The following is a 12,712-nucleotide window of genomic DNA, read 5'->3' as shown; positions in this document are numbered from 1 at the left end:
TTAGTAATATAAATTTTAAAATATTTTCTAAATTTAAAGAATACATGAAATGCCATCTACCAAAATCTTAAGATCTTTTAAAAAAGTATAAACTCCAAAAATGAAATGCCAACATAAAAGTGTCATCAATCATCATAAATCCATTTTTTACTTGTGCAGAAACATCAAAAGATGCAACTTAAAGACCACTACTACCGCCACTTTGATATAAATTAGCATCAATATCACATTATTGATACGTGTATTCTGAGAAAAATTGAAGGAGTATTATATTATTATACATAGAACCTATCCAATAATAATTAATATTAGGGTTAAGTACTGAAATCATCCCTAAGGTTTGGGGTGAAAATCAAAATCGTCCCCGACCTTTTTTTTGTTATTAAAATCATCCCCAACGTTACAAAACGTTATAAAATCGTCCTTTGGTCCATAAATAAAATTTTTCGGATAATTTTGCCCTTAAACAAAAATTAAAAAGTCTTTCCACCTTCACCACTACCCTCTGCATTATCATCACCATCACCATCGCTACACCATAACCACCAACAATCCAGCAACACCAACAACAACAATAAAAAACAAATCAACAAAAATTTCAAATTAAACAATTCAGCAATCATCAACTATAATTTCAGATCCAAAATTAGCGACAACATAAATTAAAAAATTTTAAAAAGAAGAACTCATATGTTCTTCAAAAAAAAAGAAGAAGAAGAAGAGAGAAAGAGAACAACGTGAAGAAACTGGGAACAAGAACTTAAAATTGCAGTATCTCACATCACAAAATAGAAGCAACAGATTAATTTTGAGTTAACCAACATGATCTCACTAACGAAGCTATTATCCACTGCCACCAAAAATAGCCTTGAGCTTCTTCACTTCAGAAAGATCAAGTAACGTAGTCTTGGTGATCAAATCAGAATTCAAGTTGCTACCAAACAACGCAACATCAAGAACAGACATCATCACCATTCATATATAACAGAAGCCTCATCATTCTCCTCTTCACCTTCCTCACCCCACCACCACCCCCACTATCATCATCAACACCAGAACCCACCACCACCCCCACCTCAGAAAATCATAACTCAGAATAATCAACAAATTCACTTTGAACAATAATCAACAAATTCAGCAACAACAATATTTCAAATTTAAGCCAAATCACAAAAAATTAAATTATAGATATTCCATAACAAATTTTACTAAAAATTCAGAAATTCTACAACAAAAATCCAGTTCAAAGAAGAAGAAGAAAGAGGAGGAGGAGGAGGAACAGTGGCGGATCACATGCGGCAGGACGGCGGGGCAGCGGTATAGCGGTGCAGCGGTGCGGCTTCCCTTCCCTCCCCTTCCCCCCCACCCCCCTCAACGGCGGCCCTGGCGGTGGTGACGCTCCCCTCGGTGGCTCACTCCCTCTCTCGCGCTGTCTCTCTTCTCGGCTCAACTCTGATTCGCGACGGCACTCTTTCTCCTTCTTCCCTTTGATAGCGACGATGACAAGCAAGGCAGCTGGGCATGGCGGCGATGGTGCTGGACACGGCCTCCCTCTCTTCCCTTCTCAGCTCTCTGTCACTCTCTCCCTCAAGCCCTCACCGTTTTTTTCTTTCTTTCTTTTTGTTTCCTGAAGCCGTTTCTCTCTATATCCCTTTCTTTTCTTTCTTTTTTATTTATTTTATTTTATAATTATATTTATTTTATTTTATAATTTTTTTAATGAGGGGTAGTTTGGTAATAAAAAAATAAAATTGATAAAAATGATGATTTTAAAGCGTTTTTGAACATTGAAGATGATTTTAATAAGGAAAAAAGGTCGGGGACGATTTTGATTTTCGCCCCTTACCTTAGGGACGATTTTAGTACTTAACCCTTAATATTAGTATGCATTAACTTACCGATCTTACAATTTACAAAGACCGAAAGACATACATCCTAATTGGATAAAAGTGTTTCTCATTCTATAGCAATTATACTTGATGAGTTTGGAAAACTCTAAATTTTAATTTGATGATGAACAAACATTATTAATTTAATTAAATTACAAAATTGTCAATTTGATTTTGATTCACATGTATTGATTGATAATTTTGTTTGTGCAGATTTTTATTGGGCCGAAAAGAAAAGAAAAGATCCTAATCCCAATGAAATCAAATTTCAGCCTGGTGCAATATTGTCATATGAATGTTGGCTGAAGTATTTTATTTGTTGGGCCAGTCTAAATCATTATTGTTGCAAGCCCAATATGCTTGTAAACATTCAGCTTTGTTCAAAATCTGTTATATTAAGTGGCTGAAGTAATTTGTGGTTAATTGGGCTAGAATCATGTTGAACTAAGCCCAAAACTAAATTGCTTGCTAGAAGCAAGCTTGCATGGTCCGAAACCATTAAGAAAGCAAAGTTTCATTGCTTCCAACGGATCCTACTTTCATCATGTGATGGATTTCAAATGCATTTAAGTTGAATTAAACTTACATTGGAAACATGAGAGAGAGTTAGCTATTGATTTGATGGATATCATCAATGCTACACGCTACCTAATGCAAGGGAAGTGGAAACTTAATTTACTTTATCAAAATCCATTAGTTAGTGTTCAAATTTCTCTCTCCTCTCTTTCTCATCTTGCTTCTTGTTTTCGGTCATTACATAGCAGCTATGGAAGAAACTTTGAGCCACTGAAAAGAAGAAAGTGCAAGCAACAAGACCATCAAAATGATGGCAAGAAAAAAGAAAATAAAAAGTATGCTGTGGCTGTGATTCTCATCACTTATGGTAAGATTTGGTGAAGAGATCTTAGCTTTTCCATACCCAAAAATGGATGAAGAAGATTTCGGTCAGTAGAGGAAGATCCTTGGAGGGATGGCTTGACTCTGATTTTTCTCAACCACCATAGGAGGTAGCTACAGTAGCTACGTGATGAAAGAAGCAGAAGTTGGAGCAGATGAAGCTGTCATAATCATGAAGCATCAAGGGCTAGAAGTCCATCTTGGGGTGCAAGGCAAGATGGAGGGCTCGGATTGATGAAGATTGGTGACCAAGGAAGGACCAGAGGTAATTGCATGTTGGGTTTTACATTCAGTTTCCTATTCGCTCTCTCTGGCCGAACCGATTTGCATGAAGAAGAAGAAGATTAGCTTGGTTTGTTTGGTTTCAACCGTGGAGGATTCTCCCTATATATAAGGGTGAACAGCCAGGGCTTGAAGCAAGGAGTGAGAGTGCAAAGCACAGAGTTCTCATAGCTACCTAAGCTAACAGAAGTTCTTCTCCTTCAATGTTTTCTGTTTTGTATTTTTCTGTTTAATTTTGTCTATCTTGAGTCTCATGGAAAAAGGCAAACAGTGAGGTTTGTAAGAAAAAGCCATAGATCGGAAAAAGGTAGAGAGTGCAAAATTAAAAAAAAAAGCCATAGATGTCCTTAGAGGTCCTTTGAACATCTGTGTTGTGTTTCATGATTCTGTGGGAATCCCCTTAGATTCTGGACTTGTCCTTAGATTCTGGACTTGTCCCAGATAGGAAGGGTAGTTCCTAGGGAGAATTGGTGTATGTAATCAAGAATGATTATAGTGAAATTCCATCATTGTTGTGATGGAGACTGAATGTAGGCTGCATTGCACTTAGCAACTGAACCAAGATATATCTTGGTGTAATTCTCCCTCTCTTCTACTCTATTTCTATTTCTGCTGCTCAAAGAGATAAAACTAAAAAATATCTCGTGCTGATCGACGAGACAAAAAGAAAAGTCATGTGGCTAGGTATGAGACAAAAGAAAAAGTCTCATGGCTGGTTACGAGACAAAAAGGAAAAAAGTCTCCAGAAGTTGTTTCAAAGACCAGCAAGTATTATTAAGTGAAAAGGGGCTAAGATTCAACCCCCCTTCTCTTAGCCACTGAAAACCATCAATTGGTATCAGAGCTTGGTCTTAAAGAGATCAAGCTTTGCAGCTTGGAGAAAAGATCCAGATGGCGGAGAACAGTGGCTCAACTCTAGTGTCCTACAATCTGACAGAAGGACAGTCAAGCAACAGACCTCCTCTTTTCAATGGGAAGAACTACACCTATTGGAAGGAGAGAATGAAGATTTTTGTGCAAGCAGTGGATTACCGACTCTGAAAAATTATATTGGAAGGTCCTTAGTTTCCAACCACTACAAATGCTGAAGGAGTGATCTCACTCAAACCAGAAGCCAGCTGGACCGAAGAAGATAGAAAGAAGGTGGAGCTCAATGCCGAGGCTATCAACTTGCTCAACTGTGCTATCAGTTTTGAGGAGTACCGACGGGTATCACGATGCACAACAGCAAAGAAAATCTGGGACAAACTTCAAATCACTCATGAAGGAACCACCATAGTAAAGAAGACAAGGATAGACATGTTGAACAGAGAATATGAAATGTTCTCAATGAAGGAAGGAGAATCAATAGATGAAATATTTAAAAGATTCAACATTATCATTGTTGGCTTGGATGCTATGGGGATTAAGTCTCCTGATTCTGTGCTTGTGAGAAGAGTCCTAAGATGTCTTACTAAAGAGTGGGAAACAAAAGCCTTAATCATTTCCGAGAGTAGTGGTTTAGATTCCATGACATATGATGACTTGAGAGGAAACCTACTTGCTTTTGAAAACAGTTATTTGAAAAAAAATTCAAAAAAGAAAGGAATTGCTTTAACATCTGTTACTAACCCCCTGGATGATGAATCCGGTGATAATTCCTCTGAAAATGAATTTGTGTTGTTTGCCAAAAAATTCAGAAAAATGGTGAAATTCAAGGAGAGAAGCAAGGAAAGCAAGTCTAGGAAACAAAGGAAAGATCTCAGCAAGGTGACATGTTACAACTGCAAAGAAACTGGGCATTTCAAGTCAGATTGCCCTAAGTTGAAGAAAGAAGAGAAGCCAAAGAAGGGAAAGAAGAAAGGGCTGATGGATTCTTGGGAGGACTTAGAAAATGATTCTGAAGATGACGAAGAATCCGAAACTAAGTCTCAACCATGCCTCATGGAAGATCTCGTTGAACAGGTGTGCCTAGCATCCAAAAGGAAGGAGAATATGTGGTACATGGACAGCGGATGTTCTAGGCACATGACCTGAAATATAACCTTCTTCATAAAGCTTGATGAGTATGATGGAAGACTTGTCACTTTCGGTGATGATGGTAAAGGAAAGATAGTGGCCGTTGGGAAAGTTGGTAAAAGTTTTTCATCTTGTATAAATGATGTTCTTCTTGTAAATGGTTTGAAACATAATTTACTTAGTGTAAGCCAATTGTGTGATTTAGGATATGAAGTTATTTTTAGAAAGTCTATGTGCTTAGTTGTTTGTGAAAAAATTGGGGATATTTTGTTTGAGGCTAAGAGGTGCAATAATGTGTATGGATTGACTCTTGAGGAATTGAAAGAACAAAATGTAACATGTTTTACTTCTCTTGAATATGAAAAATGGCTATGGCATAGAAAGTTGGGTCATGCTAGCATGTACCAAATTTCTAAGCTAGTCAAGAAAAATTTGGTTAGAGGAATTCCAGATATCAAATTTGATAAGGATCTTACTTGTGATGCTTGTCAATTAGGCAAACAAGTAAAATCTTCTTTTAAACCAAAATATGGAATCTCAATCAAAAGGTCATTAGAGATGTTACATATTGATCTTTTTGGTCCAACAAAAACTCAAAGTCTAGGAGGTAAACAGTATGTGCTAGTGGTGGTAGATGATTACTCTAGATTTGGTTGGGTACTTTTTCTTACTCATAAAAATGATGCTTTTCATACTTTCTCAACCCTTTGTAAGAAAATTCAGAATGAAAAAGATTTAAAAATTGCTCATTTGAGAAGTGATCACGGAAGAGAATTTGCAAATCAAGACTTTGAAAAATTCTGTGATGATCTTGGAATTTCTCATAACTTTTCATGCCCTAGAACCCCTCAACAAAATGGGGTGGTTGAAAGAAGGAATAGAAGCCTTCAAGAGATGACTAGGGCCATGCTTTGTGAGAATGAGATTCCAAAATTTTTATGGGCTGAAGCTATAAATACAGCTTGTTACATTTTGAATAGGACCATTATTAGAAAAGGATTGAAGAAAACTCCTTATGAGCTATGGAAAGGGACCCCTCCAAATCTTAAGTATTTCCATGCTTTTGGATGCAAATGCTTTGTACTTAACAATAAAGAAAATCTTGGTAAATTTGATCCAAAATCCTATGAAGGGATGTTTGTTGGATACTCCACCACTAGCAAGGCCTATAGAATTTACCTCAAGGAACATAGGACCATAGAGGAATCTATACATGTTACTTTTTGTGATTCTAATTTAATTCCCAGTACTGTGATAGATAATGATTCAGATTGTGAAGAAGCTATCAACAAGGGAACAAGTGAAGAAAATCCCAAGTCTGCTCAAAATGAAGAATCTGCCAGTCTAGTTTTGTCTCGTCAGAATGGAGGAGACATTTCCATTTTGTCTCCTGAGCCAGCAGGAGAAACTGGAACAGAACAACCCATAGAAACTCATCAAAGCTCAACACCACTCCGAAAGCCTAGAGAATGGAAGTCCATGAGGGGTTATCCTCATGACTTTATCATTGGAGATCCCTCACAAGGTGTAACAACAAGATCCTCATCCAAAAGGCAATCCGAACCAAGAAATTTTGCTCTCTTGTCACAAATGGAGCCCAACAATGTAAAACAAGCTCTTGAAGATCCATCATGGGTCAAAGCCATGCAAGAGGAGCTTGCTCAATTCGACAAGAATGAGGTTTGGACATTAGTACCTCATCCAGATGGTAAGAAAGTTACGGGTACTAAATGGGTATTCAAAAATAAATTAGGTGAGGATGGAAAAGTTGTTCATAACAATGCTAGATTAGTGGCCCAAGGTTACGATCAAAAAGAGGGGATAGATTTTGATGAGTCTTTTGCTCCGGTAGCTAGAATGGAAGCAATTAGGTTGCTTCTTGCCTATGTTGCCCACAGGGGTTTTAAAATGTTTCAAATGGATGTAAAATATGCTTTTCTTAATGACTTTATTGATAGAGAAGTGTTTGTGTCTCAACCCCCCGGTTTTGAAGATAAAGACTTTCCAAACCACGTTTTCAAACTTTCAAAGGCTCTTTATGGCCTTAGACAAGCTCCAAGAGCTTGGTATGAAAGGCTTAGTGCCTTCTTGTTGGAAAATCAATTTCAAAGGGGTACCACCGTGATAAACTACTATTTTATGGTTTATCTTGTGCTTAATTGAGTGGATTTTATCAACTCCTTACCCACTTATTCATACTATTTGCATGGTTTTACATTTGTCTTCCTAATTATGTGCTTTGATTGAAAACATGCTTCTTTGGCCTTAAGTTCCCTATATTTTAATCCTCTCTTATTACCATTAGATGCCTTGATATGTGTGTTAAGTGATTTCAGAGATTACAGGACAGGAATGGCTCAGAGGATAGAAAGGAAGCATGCAAAAGTGGAAGGAATACAAGAAGTTGGAGAAATTGCTAAGCTGTCCAGCCCGACCTCTTCGCACTCAAATGGCTATAACTTTAGCTATAGAGGTCCAAACGACGCGGTTTCAGTTGCGTTGGAAAGCTAACATCCAGGGCTTCGATTTGTATAATATGCCATAGTTTTCCTGATGCTAGGCGACGCGACCGCGTGCTCCATGCGGCCGCGTCGCAGTGACGAAAATCAACGTGTTTGAATTCGCAACCAGCGAATTTTGGGCTGTTTCTGACCCAGTTTGCGGCCCAGAAAATACAGATTAGAGGCTATAAATTGGGAGAATGCATCCATTTATGAGGAAGCTTTCACATTCACAATTTTAGGAGTAGATGTAGTTTTTAGAGAGAGGTTCTCTCCTCTCTTTTAGGATTAGGATTTAGGATTTCTCTTAGTTTTAGGAGTGGCTCTCAATCCCATGTTCAATGTTCTTTTATTTATTTTTCCAATTCAATTTATGAACATCTATGCTAGATTTAATTTCTTAATTAATGTTATTTGACGTATTTCAGATTTAAGATTGCTTTGCTCTGTTTAAGATTGCTTTCAATTTAATTTAGATATTTTTCTCCCTTTTGGCTTTGGTCAAGTGATTGGTAGTACTTGAGTTATCAAACTCAGCAAGTGATTGAAATTGGTAGATTCTGCTTTAACTAGGATTGCTCTAACACTAGTCTCTCCACAGGAGTTGACTAGGACTTGAGAATCAAGCTAATCAGTCCACTTAACCTTCCTTTGTTTAATAAAGGCTGACCAAGTGGGATTAAAACCCAATTCTCTTCACACCTGATAAGGATAACTAGGATAGGAATTCCAATTCTTATACCTTGCCAAGAGATTTTATTATTATTATTTTATTTTACTTGTCATATAACATATTCCCAAGGTTTGAATACTCGGTTAAAAATTTCTAAAGGGGTTTGTTACTTGTGAAACATTTAACATTTGTATGAAAGGACTTTTGAAGGTTTAGAAACTATACTTGCAACGAGGATTTATCCGCAAATTTCTAGACCACACAAAAGTTCTCTCATCAAAATGGCGCCGTTGCCGGGGAATTGCAAACGTGCCTTATTATTGGTTATTGTAAATATTAAAAAAAAATCAATTTTCAATTTTCAATTTTAAAAAAAAAATTCAATTTTCAAAATTTAAAATTCAAATTTAAAAAAAAAATTCAAATTTTAATCTTCAAATTTCAATTTTAAAAATTCAAAATTCAAATTTTAATTTTCAAATTCAAAAATTTGAATTTAAAATTTGCTTTTATTTTTGTTTTTAAATTTTTATTAACTAACTATGAGTTCTCACCCCTCTCGCTTCAAGTTTGATTCCAATGTTGTTGTTAGGAATGGAAACTATAATGAGAACAGGCGTCAAGGTTGGAAGAATCAAAGATGGGAGGAGCCACAAGGATTTGATCAACCCTCATGGCAACAACCACCTCCAATAGACTATCAACAACCACCACCATATGCCTATGAATCCTCTCCTCAACATGACTTTGGACCACCATACTCACAAGCCCCTTTCCGCTATTCACCTCCATATGACCCTAACCCTTAACCACCATACCAACCACCTTATGAGCCATATGAACCATATATAGAACCACCCCAATTCCAACCCAATTACTCACAAGAACCACCACTTCAATATTCACCATCTCCATATCCATCAATCCAAGAGCACTATGATCCTATTTATGAAAGCCGAGTGCATCAAGAGACAAAGGATCGTTTCAAGGAAACAGTGGATCGATTTCAGGCAACCATTCATCAATTGGAACAAGCGATAAATCAATTAGCTTTCCGACGTTCGGACACTCAAGGAACTCTCATGGCTTCATGTGGGCAATCTATTGAAGAACGTAGCATGAAAGAGACATTAGAAACTCCAGTGGATAGTAAAGAGCATGAATTTGTACTGGAACAAGTGGAGGAAGCCGGAATTATTGAAGAAGAAGAAGTGGTTGAAGACTTAGGAGATGCAGAACCTCCATGGGAAAGTCTAGTCATAGAACCCCCTTCCAAGACGTTTGAAATTGATGCTGAGGAGGGTGTACAACCTCCAAGGCATATCACAGTTAAAGACTTGGAAGAGGTTGATCAAGAGATGGAGATTCAAGAAGAAGAAGCACAACCTCCCATGCTCTTGGAAAGCAATGAAGAGAAGATTGAATTGGAAGAAAGCTACCAAGAGGAAGAGGTTGAAATTGAAGAAGCTTGCAAAGAGGTGGTAATTATCAGAGAAAAGCACAAGGGAGTAGAACTTGCAATTTCATTAAAAATACCTCCCCCTAAGTTGCCATCATCCTTCACAACATTCAAGTGGGTAAAATTCATATCCCTTAGCTTTCTAATTCCACTTGAATATGGGCTACTGGAGATGGATGGTCAACTTAGAACTCTTTGTGGCATTAAGAGTAAGAGGAAGATGGTCAGTGGTAAGAAATGTCCTGCAAAGTTCATTATGGTTGGAAGCTTTAATTTTAAACGCAAAGGTTGGTGTAGAGCTCAATTGAATGGGTCTAGGAAGTTGTTTGGATGCTTCAGTGAGAATTCTAAAGCTGAATCACCTGGATGGAATCATGATAATCAACTTGAAGACGGATGCAAAAGCAAGATTTGGGACCCCAGAATTCATTCTGGCAATCAACACTCTTGGGGCCTTGTCACTTGCTTTAACTTACTCGAAGGATTTCTGCGCCTAGTTTGGGATCCCGGAGGCCATTGGAATTACAAACATTGGTGGAGATTCCTGGATGAGTTCAAGCACAAGCCACCATAACAGGGAGCTCACCAAATGTCCAACTTAAGGACTATAACTAAAAGTGCTAGGTGGGAGACAACCCACCATGGTATAATCGTTCTTTTTTCATTTTTATTTAAGTTTTATTTGTTTTCGAGTTTTATTTTATTATATTGAACCTGGAGTTTTGCATCACATTCATATTAACACTGTATTTTGTATTTTTCAGACAAAAAAAAGAAAAGAAAGAGAAGCACGCACGCGACGTGGCAGCGTCGCTGACGCGTCTGCGTCACCAGTGCAATGGGAAGAAAAGAAAATGAACAGAGAGTCACGCGAGAGCGTGGCTGGAGGCGTGCCAATGGCACAAATCGTCCCACGCGACCGCGTGCCCCACGCGGCCGCGTGACCTGGATTTCGACGTAACAAGGGTGCACAGCCAAAAGTTGTGCTAGAGTGGTGCTGGACTGGTGCTAGACGCGCAGTCCCTCTCACGCGATCGCGTACCCCATGCGACCACGTCATATCCTCATAATGGCCACTCATGCGATCGCATGCCCCATGCGATCGCGTCACCCTGGATTTTGGCAATACTGAGTTTTGAACAGAGAGTTGTGCGACCGCGAGGCTTCACTCGCGCCACTAGCATAAATCGAGTCACGCGATCGCGTGCCCCACGCGTCCGCGTCACCCAACCTTATCGCGCACCACGCGACCGCGTCAAGCACGCGGTCGCGTCACCAATGTCGCACAACCTATCCAGATTAGTGCCAATTTTCTTATCTTTTCTTTTCTAATCCTAATTTCTTCCTTCTCTCTCCTTTCTTACTTTCTTTTTCTTTTTCTCATCCTTTTTTACTCTCATTCTATTTTATTTAATTTATTTGCATACTTTCATTCATTGAATTTTAATTTTGTGCATATTTTTATTTTCTTTTTAAAATTATTGGTGTTCAAATGTTCTTATTCAACTGTTATTTCTTTTCTAGTATTATCTTGGTGCTTATGACTTGTTTTATTCTGGTTAGGTAATATTATTTAAATCAATGCCAATCTTTTATACCTGTATTACTTTTGTATTGATTTTTAATTTATATTATCTTTCCTTCCCCACTCTCTTCCCCATTGTTGCATATTCTGCACCACTGGTATGCCATGGCTTCTATTGTTTTCTCATTTACATGTTGTAGCTACCATGTAAATGAGACCCTTTTCATTTGGCATTAATCCAACCATACTTCATTTATTTTCTTATCTCTATTATTGGGTTACCTTTCTTCCCTTTTTCTTTCAGGATGGCCACCAGAAAGAGAACTGGAAGACGTTTACATGGGGAGACAGACAAGTCCATCTGCACAATCCTTAGAGAAAAGCAACAGTTGAAACAACCCGTCCACCTGCACATCTCAGCATGCACCGAGGACGGTGCAATCTTTAAGTGTGGGGAGGTCGATACCGATCTCCGTGGGTTAGTACCTTCCTACCTCAAACACCAATGTTTATTTTTTTCTTATTACTTGTTGCATTTGCATATTTAATTGCATGTTTATTTGATTTTATGCATTTAGTTACTACTTGGTTGAAGTAATATTTTCTTTTTCAAGAAATTTTATAGCATTTCACTAATTTGAAAATTTTTTGTGTTAAATTTGTTTGAAGTTGTATTTGAAACATGGTTTTTGAGCCAAAGAACACACAACCTGTGAGATTTTGAGCTTATTTACATGGTTACATTATTTAACCATAAATTTTTATTCCTGTGTGTTTCCTTCTCTATGATTATAATCTATATTTTGTTCCAATCTATATGTCCATTATTTAGTGTATTTACATGCTTGCATATGATTGAGGCCATTGTTTGATTTTAGCTCACTTATCCCAATTAAGCCTACCCTTTAAATCACCCTTGTCAGCCACTTTGAGCCTTTTAATCCCCATTTATTCTATATTTTACCACATCACTAGCCTTAAGCGGAAAACAAATTAATTATCCCAATTGAATCTTTGGTTAGCTTAAGATAGTGTGTTAATTAAGCGTGGGGAAACTGTGAGAACTTGGGTTAATAATGGAATGTATCATGTTTCTAATTTTGAATATTGAAAAATTTGGGTACCTACTCATGTAAAACAGAAAATTAAAAATTCCATATGCATTGATATGTTATTCTAGTTTTTATGTCTCTCTAAAAAAAATAAAATAAAAAAAATAAAAAAAAGAGAGAAAAAGAAAAAAAAAAATATATATATATATATATAATATAATATAATATAATATAATATAAAAGATCAATGTTAAGTTAATAAAAGATCAATGCATATGTGATAAAATTAAAGAAAAAATGATACATGAGTATGTAATGCAAAAGTGAAGACTATGGGTAGCTAGGCATGATTTTAGAGTTATATAGAGTATATGTATATTAGGTGAAAGTTTAGGTTAATTAAAGATTCAATTCATAAAGCTCACTTAGCCATATA

The sequence above is a fragment of the Arachis ipaensis genome, chromosome B06, assembly GCF_000816755.2.
Source record: "Arachis ipaensis cultivar K30076 chromosome B06, Araip1.1, whole genome shotgun sequence".
NCBI classification, from domain to species: domain Eukaryota; kingdom Viridiplantae; phylum Streptophyta; class Magnoliopsida; order Fabales; family Fabaceae; genus Arachis; species Arachis ipaensis.
Note: the sequence above shows the minus strand (reverse complement) of the source record.